This window comes from Nuphar pumila, chromosome 4, assembly GCF_984573655.1.
Source record: "Nuphar pumila chromosome 4, dmNupPumi1.hap1.1, whole genome shotgun sequence".
Lineage (NCBI taxonomy): Eukaryota > Viridiplantae > Streptophyta > Magnoliopsida > Nymphaeales > Nymphaeaceae > Nuphar > Nuphar pumila.
Window position 1 is genome coordinate 87,336,597 of NC_143252.1, and position 10,077 is coordinate 87,346,673.

At 37.4% G+C, this 10,077-nt stretch overlaps 1 pseudogene; it reads left to right on the plus strand.

Annotated features, from left to right (window-relative positions):
• Positions 1 to 890: 890 nt before the first annotated feature.
• On the plus strand, positions 891 to 1,994 carry LOC149840291 (putative GPI-anchored protein At1g61900 pseudogene; annotated as a pseudogene).
• Positions 1,995 to 10,077: the final 8,083 nt, after the last annotated feature.

Sequence of the window (10,077 nt, forward strand, 5' to 3'; positions counted from 1 at the left end):
GATTCGAGGCCGATATTTCATTCTGAAAGATCCACGGGTTTTTGATGCAATGTATATGCCTGATCATTTCAAATGAATCGATCTACATCAATCAATGCTAAACATTATGATATGCTCATTCAACATCGCATCATTTCATCTGTAATTTCTTTCTTTCTTGTGGTTTATTCTATATCACTTTTTACCTTTTAGCATTACCCAATTTTCATTTCTACATCTCTGTAACTTAGCATTTCATCGACCCTTCATCCATCTGCATCTTCTGTTGCATAAGCTTCAGAGTTGTGTCAAAGTTTTATTTCATCAGCTATATATCATTATACCGCTCATTTAGATTCAACATTTTCCCTTTTGTTATTGTTTTCTCTGCATATTTTTAATTCTTCATTTTTGTGCATCATGTTTCATCATCGCATCTCATTGTTGCATCCTCTGCATCATTGGCATTTCCATTGCAGCATTTTCCATATCCATTTATGCATATATCATCTCATCTGATCCATCTAATTTTGCATTCATCATCTTCAATGCATCCTCCTTCCTGTTAACCTGTCGCTTCAAGTGGATAATCTTTGAGCTGGTCCTCCATGGATTCTATAGTGCTACTTGAAAATTTGGCAGATGTCGATATTTCAGAGGAGAGAGACACATTATGGGGCAATGTAAGGCAGAAGTTCAACTAAAAGGTTCCTTCTGTAAATGGTTTCTATTTGTATTTTGGGTATCTGGTTTCTGGGATGGAATAGCAGTCCAGCTTCCTGCTGCTTCTGCTTCACATGTTACTTACAACCTGGTGCCATCAGTTCCACCCATGGCCCCGCTTGGTCCGATTGAAAATCTCACCTGCAATGGTCCCTTAGAACCTCTATAATGTTGAACCATTAGCACCAATGTATCCTTCCTTCCCAAGCATATACAATCCAATATTGACAGGAAAGTGCCTTGTAAACTTTTCCACCATTTCAAATAGTTTGGACAGAACTGCATCTGATTGTTCTGCACCTTTGGCAACACTTGTTGGTAACGTCATTTGTTGCCCCCAGGTCCGCACTTTACTGCATATTTTCCAGGGAAACTACAACATAGACACTGACATGTTGGTCCTAAAAGATCATGCAACTAATGAGTTCTTCTCAGGTATTATGAGCATTTTAGCTAGCAGAGGGGCAAACAGTACCATTCCTGCTATTTGCTTTATCAAATCATCTAATCTTACAGGCAGCTCTTATCCTGTGAAGGATGTAGCCACATTTGAAAAAAAATTGTTAATACAAGTGAACTGCTAGATGCTTGCAGTGTGGTTGACCCGCTTAAGGAATGTTGTAGGCCTGTTTGTCAACCTGCTATCATTGATGCTGCAGTTCATCTGTCTTCGAGTGGTTCAACCTTGCTTGCAAATACCAACATACTTGGGGGGGGGGGGGACCTCAGAGACGGATATCTTGAATGATTGTAAATAGGTTGTTTATGCATGGCTTTCAAGGAACCTCTCTATTGATGCTGCCAATACTGCATGCATTTAGGATTTTTTTTTTGGTCAACAAAGTTTATCCATTAGAATTCAAAGAACCTACTTCAGTTTTCAAAACATGCTGCAATGGGATTTTTCCAAATCCTTTTTGTTGTAGCTCTTTAAATACTTATGTTTGATCCCTACAGAAGCAGATATTAATCACCAACATGCAAGCATTAAACTGTGCTGCATTTTTGGATCTCAGTTACAGAAAGCAGGTATGATGACTAATGTTTATGAACTCTGTTACATCGACTTGAAAGATTTTAGTCTGCAAGCATTTGGACGACAAGGTTGCCTTTTTCGAAGTTTACTTACTGATGTTATATTTGACCATTCCATGGGTTTTAGCTTTATATGTGACTTGAGTGACAATATTGTTGCACAATGGCCTTCTTCTTCTTCACCCTCATCCTTAATTCTGTGCACTATGAAAATGTCACTTACCTACATTTCCTACATATTATTTCGATGCATATAACATTCACCTACATATAAGCACATCACTCAGCACTTAGTTTAATCACCTATGTTAGCATTAGTCATTGCACACCATAATAGATTAGCATCTACACATTAACACTTAGTTCAAATCACTTGCATATTAGTTAGTCATTTGCATATTAGTTCTATATAGACATTCAGTCAAGTTAGGTATTTACATATGAGTTGCATATGCATTTAGTCCAGCCTATGCATCACATCTCATGCGGCATATGCATTTAGTCCATCTGCAGTTATACATATCATATACATTTTACATTTTTCATGTGCATCCACAGCAGCCCATGAGATGTTGTTGTCTCATATGCATTCATAGCAGCCCATGAGCTGTTGTATCTCCATGTCATGTGCATTCACAGCAGCCCATGAGCTGTTGTAGCCTCATATGCATTCATAACATCTTATGAGTTGTTGCATCTCCATGTCATGTACATTCACGGCAGCCCATGAGCTGCTGCAGCTTCTTATGCATATCATATGCATTTCTCATTTCGCATATATCATAGGCATTTCTAACTTACATATATTATGTGCATTTTTTAATCTAGCATATCATATACATTTTCTATTCCATTTCATCATATCATATACATTTCTTCATTTAGCATAAACATTATACTTAGGTAGATGAATATGCATCCTTTCATTAGCATAAGCATCATACTTAGGTAGATGCATGTGCATTCCTTCATTAGCATGAGGACCATACTTAGGTAGATGCATATGCATTTCTTCATTAGCATAGGCATTGTACTTAGGCAAATGCATATGCAATTCTTCATTAGCATAAGCATTGCACTTAGGCAAATGCATATGCATTTCATTCATGCATTAGGCATTGCATCTTCATTAGCATATGTGTTTCCATTATAGCTTAGGCATAACCATATGCATGTTAGTTTTAACATGGTATTTTCAAATTCTTTTCTATATCTTGCATTTTGTTGCTTTGTGCTAACTCATATTTGCAGAGAAAGCTTGGAAGACCTTGATTTCTTTTTCTAGATTAGGAATTTCAATTGTAGTGATTTCATATTAATGAGAATTTCTATTCTTCTATTTAGATTAGAATGTATGAGCATATAGTTGCATTTTAAATGCTCGTAATTGTTTGTGGCATTTCATTTTACCTTATTTTTCAAAAAGCACTGTGGGATAACCCAAATGACATGTGCACCATCCTAATAAGAGGTAAATAACCCTAAGTATATTATTCACATTTATGACCATAGTCAAAATGTGAACAATACCTACAATTTTTATCTTTTATGGAATAAAATCTGACCTACACTTTAGGTCCTTTATGAAAAACATCATATTTTCAAAAATGCATTTTCCTCTTTTATCAAAATTAAAAGTAAAGATTAAATCAAGATATATTTGTGGCCATAGTCATGAATATATTGAAATTTAATCTTGCCTTAATATCTATAAAAGCACAAAAAAATAATTTTATTCTTTCTTGGAATTTAAATGAAGATTAAATTAAAATATATTTGTGACAATAGTCATGAATATATTAAAATTTAATCTCATTTCAATTCTATTAAAGAATGAAATTTGCTTTTAAAATTCCAATTTTAAACAAATTCTTTCAATGCATTAATCATTTTGCATCATTATTTGCCATCTTTCCAAATTATCTTAAATCATTTTCAAAATTTCAAGTGATTTTGAAATGAATTTTCAAAAATACAATTTTCATTTCTAAGATTCAAAATCATTTTTTAACTTCCCTTTTACAAATGCAGATTTACCTTTTATCTCTCAATTCCATTCAGTTTTAAATCTTATATCAAAATTCTAATTTTTAATTCTTATTTCTGAAATTCACAATTTTGAATTTCATATTTTGATTTTGAATTTCATATTTTGACTTTGAATTTCATTTTTAAATATTCATTTCTTTACTTCTTTTTCAAAAAATTCAAATTTTGAATTCTATCTTCCATCTCAAATTCAATTCTGAATTTTTATTTCAAATATCCAATTCAATTCTTAATCAAAGTTTGAGATTCCTTTGGAATTCCAACTTCAAAGTTCCAAATTCAGTCTTTTATCACTCTTTTCCAAATCCATTTTCGACTTCAAACATTCATTTTCAATTCAGATTTAAGATTCCAAATGTTGACCTCTGAAATTTCACAAGTTTATATTTCAACTTTTGATTTCAGTTTCAACTTTCAGAACTTCAAATTTCTAATTTCCTTTTCAATCTCAAAAATCACTTTAAACCCAAGTTTTTGGATTCAAATTTCAATCTTTTTCAAATCAATTTCAATTTTTGAACCATTTCCTAAAAGATATTTTTAAACCTATTTCAAAATCATTTGGAAAAATCCAAATTTCTAAAACATTTCCAAGAAAAGCATACACATTTCTCAAAATTCAAAAGCCATATCACAAGCCTGATTCCATGTGTATTTAGGATTTCAGAATAATCTCTTAGACAAATTTAGGCAAAGCAAAAGGCATGAATTCAATCCTTGGTTCAATTACCCATGGTAAAAGCGCCAGGAATGGTTGAACCTCGTACCGACGAGTGAATCCCGTCTCTCCATTTTCCCTTAAAATTTCAAAACGGAGGTGAGTAAATTTCAAAACATCTTTTCTAAAAGGTCAAGTGAGACCTTGCGAAGGGTTTCTCTTCTCCTCTTTCTTTTTTCCCTTAAAAGGAAAAGGAAGAAAGGGAAAAGAGAAAAATTTTGCAACGATCACAGTAGGACCAAACCTTTTTATGATTTCTTGTTCAAGAATATCCCAAGTTGGATATCCATTCCTTTGATTGAACCATCGTTACCATCTAAGACCTTCTCCCTCAAAGCTCATAATGGGACATCTCACCATGTGCTCATACCTCACATTGTGGCTTATGAAAAGTTGTTGTGCCTTGTAGAGCTACTCTATGGGATTCTTTTCGGAGAATGTAGGGAAAGGGAGCTTTATCGATCTTGGAAAATTTGACTCATTCTGATTATCAAAGTTTGTGTGTGCTCTCCCATGTCTTGCAAACCCATTTGCATTTTCGTAAGCATGCATATCCACATCGTATGGAAGATCATTTTTGAAGTTTGCTTCGTTTGGAGAATTTGCATCTACTCGGTTCCTTTGCCCACTCACCCGGTCCGTGTGGGTTGTGCATGAGTGGCCCATTGCCATGAACAACAAAGGTAGGCTGATCATGCATTTATTTTCTCATTTAAATCATTTAACTCATGCATGATCCAATAAGGAATTGCATTAAAATCCCAAGTTTAGTGTTAGTTTCGAGAAAATGCACGAAAAAAGATAAAATTTGGAAAAAGCAAAAATTATAAGTTAATTTTGAGAATTAGGTTGTGTAGAAATTAGTTAGTCATATTTTTCTTTAGGATTTAGATTTTTAATCAAATTAGATTTAAAAAAATAAAGGTGCATTATTTTGTTTAGAAAGTTTAAATAGTTTAGATAAAAAAAATATAGATTTTGAGTTTTTTTTAGAAAACATTTTGTTTTAAGCTCGTTTGTGGAATTTATAGAAATTGATAGGAGTTAGAACAAAACCCCTCCTATTTAAATACCCTACGTAGGGGCTTGAGAGGGATTGTCCTCCATTGCCAATCTCTTCCCCTCTTCTTCCCAACCCCTCTCTCCACTAGTTCTTCTTGCCCTTTCTTTCCCCCTCCTCTTTCTCTCAACCTCTCTTTTACCGGCGGACTCTCTCAACGGGATCGATGACGACAAAGGAGCGACCATTCTCCCCTACACCAAATCCGAATTGTGGTAAGTTCTTCTTCCTCTTCTTCTTCCCTTCTCATTCAATCTCGATTCATGTATTTTGTGTTTGTTGTTTGTTTTTGTTGATTCATATTTTTTTTCAATTCGTTTAAGCATCATAGATCCATAATTGCATTTCCTTCATTCATTTGCATTTTTTTTTTCGGTTTCTTGCATACCGCATTTCGCAATTTCAGTTTCCTTTATTTGCTTGTATTGTAGATCATTGTCTATGTGATTTGGTTTCATTGCATTTCAGCATAAATCTTCATTGTGTTGATTTAATAGCATTTGCATCATCACATAGCATCAAATTGCATCTGCATTAATCCATCTTGATCTGCCAAAATTCACCATGAAATCCTCTGATTTCACGGTGAGATCACCTACCATGAAAGCACCTCAAAGGCATTTTGTCTGCCGAATTTGCATTGAGCTGCCGAAATCATCTGTCGGAGTCGTTAGATCGGCCTGAACTTCTCTGAACCACCGACATTTCCTGTTCACCGGCAAAGCAGATTTGATCTGCTGTTCTGAAATCATCTTCTCTACTCTGCTGGAAGTCCATCCCTCCGGCATTGTCCTCATTCCTGAGCCACCGTGAAATGCATCTTCACGGCACCTTATCCAGAATTCCTCTGCATCTACCAGAAGCTATGTCGTGAAAGCAAATCTGATCCACCAGATTTGTTGGACCTTCCCTTTTGCCATGAAAGCCACTTCACGGCACCTAAGCCTTATTTTCGACACCTGAGCTGCATCTTCACGGCAACTTCAATCTCTGCATTAAAATCCCATTTCACATCCACTTCATGGTTGTGGTTTGTTTTCATGCTTCACTGCACCTGATTTTGATTTTTCATGGCTACATTGCATTTTAGCTATTTTTATTTTCACGACATCGCATTTTAGGCATTTTATTTTAACGACATGTCATTTCACATTTTGTTTTGTCATTTACGCGTTCATATCATTGCATTTTAGGTTTCATAATTTCATTTGCATTTTTATTTAGCATATTTTATGGTTGTATGTACTTTACATATTTTTCATTTCGCATTTATATTTTTAGCATAGTGCTAGTTGTTTCGTCTTTCTGCTTGGTGTGTTCGTGTTTTGCAAGAAAGTGTGGAGTGAAAGTAAGCGAGCGAGATACATGGTGGCGTGCATCCGACAAGCGACATGAGGCGCGAGCCTAGAAGACACTTTTGCTTTTTGTTTAGAATTAGGAATTTGAATTTTATTTAATTCTTGGGTTGTAATAAAACCAATTTAAACCCTCTGCGTAGGGTAATATTAATGTAATAGATAAGTAGTTTATTTTCTCATACCTTTCTATTTTTGGCAATAAAGCATAGTTCAGTTGCGTGTTTGAATATAAAGTATCCTCTGTTCTCTAAGATCGACCCAGACTCCACCACTCGTGCGAGGCAGTTTTATTTTTGGTGTCTAGCTTTCACGCTATTTTTACATAAAAATATCATTTCTAAAATCATTTTCCAAAATCGACATCAAATTTTGGCACCGTTGCTGGGGAATGGTGAAATATGAGTATTCACTTTATTGCCTTTGTTTGTTCTCATATTTTAGGTTGCTAGTTTAATTCAGTTCATTAATTAGGATTGTTTAGTTTACATTCTTGTTGATTAATTAGGATTGCTTAGTTTGCTTTTCGTACTTAGGATCAGAACCACATGTTTGCATAATGTAGAGACCAATTTACTTTTCCTGCACAACCCACCTATTAGGATACCCTTAGAGGTGACTGCACACGATTGGTACCGTGCTCATAGTTTGCTTTTCGCAAATTCCTTGCTGAGTGCAAGTGTGTGGTGTTGTGTTTATTTTTAGCTTTTCATTATTGCTTTTTGTTTTACTCGCTTTGTGGTTTGGCCGCTTAGTGCATTAGGATATTTGCTGCATCGGTTTACTCTGTTGGTGCATACAAGGGTGATGATCGCTTGACCCCAAGCTTGTTGAGCATATTGAGGATCCTGAGTCTCTCATTAGGAGAGCCCATCATCCCATCGCCATGGCCAATGACCATTCTTTGATTCATCCTCTTAGGGAGTATTTTATGCTAAATCAGTACACTTCTGCCTCCTGCATCATGAGACCTGATGTAGAAGCAAACTATTTTGAAATAAAGGTCAGCATCATTCAAATGTTACCATCTTTTTACGGCCTTAGCAACAAAGACCCCTACCGTCATCTCGATAAGTTTATTGAGATCTGCTCCATAGTGCGGATCAACAATTTTGGGGATAATGCATTGAGGTTGAAGTTATTCCCGTTCTCCCTCAAAGATAAAGCCAAGTTGTAACGCCCCGGATTTCCAAAACAAAGCTAAGTTAAAATTTTCATGAATTTCCTTTTTTTTTCTTTGCAGCGGAACTTAGAAAAACTTTTAGCAGCGAAATAAGACGATAATGAGTCGTCGGTTTTAGAAAACTCCGAGCACGTTACAGGTATGTGGCCAAGCAACTCATTGACCACCAAAGTGTTCCATTTTATCGAAAGCATATGTTTATTACAACACTACTGCTTAGAAAAGCAGTGAAGGTTCAATAAAAAGGAAGCAGTACAACTCTGTCTAGAGAAACCCTAGAACTCGATGCCGCCTTGCTCCGCATATCGCCACGCAGGTTCAACACCTGAAATCCCCATTAAACGGGGTCAGAACCACTTATGGTCTGGTAAGTAGGCAAACACCTATCTATTCAACTCAAGTAAATGCATAGACCACTCAGGGTCGCAGTTCGTAATATGACGCTCAAGCCTCCATGACTTAGCGTATATCGCAAAAGCCTCATCAGGGCTATGAGTTGAACATCCACGCAAGTCGTCATGACTTCGCATAAGCCTCTTCAGGGCTGTGAGTTAGAATAACCTCTTAAGTCTCTACGACTTAGCCTTGACTTCCTCAGAGTCATGAATGGATGTCTAGCTCAAGCCTTTATGCTTGGCACATCCGTATCCTACGAATCTAAGGACAGTTCTCCGAGCTTCTCTTAGTCGTACGGATATCAATGGGGTTCTTTCCCAATCGGTCCAGTAGTATACCGACCATGACACCTTCACAAAGGTTATGCAGGACTGACTCAACAACGTCATCCACTCATACATTCAAAGTAGCGTTGTACCTAAGCTAATGCTTTGTTTCGATAATTGCACCTCCCCCTGGGCTTAGGGGACTCATATCTGGGCGACAACGCGACGATCTGGGGGTTGATTATTCTATGTATTTTAGATACCCCAGAGGCCTGTTGACCCCATCCCCCTAGTAGGACGGTACAGCATACCGGAAGAGATCCTTACTAGGTATCCGAATGCATTCTGCTACTGCAGTAGTTGGGTTCAATCCTTAGATATTTAAGGATAACCACGACCTCCATACCTCTGAGTGACGAAGGCCATCAATGAACTCTATCAGGTTCGGGTGAAATATATGTCACTCAAGGTTGCGCCATCACCGTCTTCCTCGGTGAGAAATTCTGAAAGGGGCCTGCCGGTCTTACAATTACTTGACGAACATTGCATGCCTATAGGGCAGCCTTTGAGAAGTATGTACCCGACCCCAATCAACCACACGGTTTTCACCGTGGAACAAAGGTTTTATTCATATGCATGCTTAACTCTGCTCTCGGCACTTCGGCCTTGACGAGCACTTCACCTCTTTCGGTGAAAACAACACACTCCGGCTCAACGACCCTTACGAGTCTGGTTGTCTGATAATTCTCAATGAGCATGCACATGACTCGATCTCTACGGATCGGCTACTCGGCGTATTTTTACGCAACGAGCTCAGGACCTCGTCAAGGTGCTACCACTACTTTGGCGCAACGGCCCTTACAAGTATGGTGCCCTTGCAGGTGCCAGGGAGACGAGTCATTCTGACATCGTTCCAACAAAGGGCATCATTGTGCCACTTAACTGGCTCTGGCAGCTCTTCTGCCAACCATTTTGTCAACACCTTCTCTGCTCTACCGGCAGTGGTGTGACGAACCTTTCTACATCGTAGAAGGCGTTCCATAACTGGGTAGCACTTCTGCTACGTTCTTTCTGAGCCATTCTGTAGCTCCTTCAGGAATTTCAGCAGCACTTCCTCTCTTTAACGGAGAAAGCGTGCATTTTCTTTTATCCATTTCAGCGGCATCTCCCCTCTTTGGTGGGAAATCGCTACGCTTAACTCGGGAAATGGATGCGCACCGTTGTGCGTACTTTGCATCCATCAAGGTTGCAGGAACCTTGGGCCATAGCCAGGCCATACGTAATTGATTTAGTCTTTACGTAAAGAGCATTTT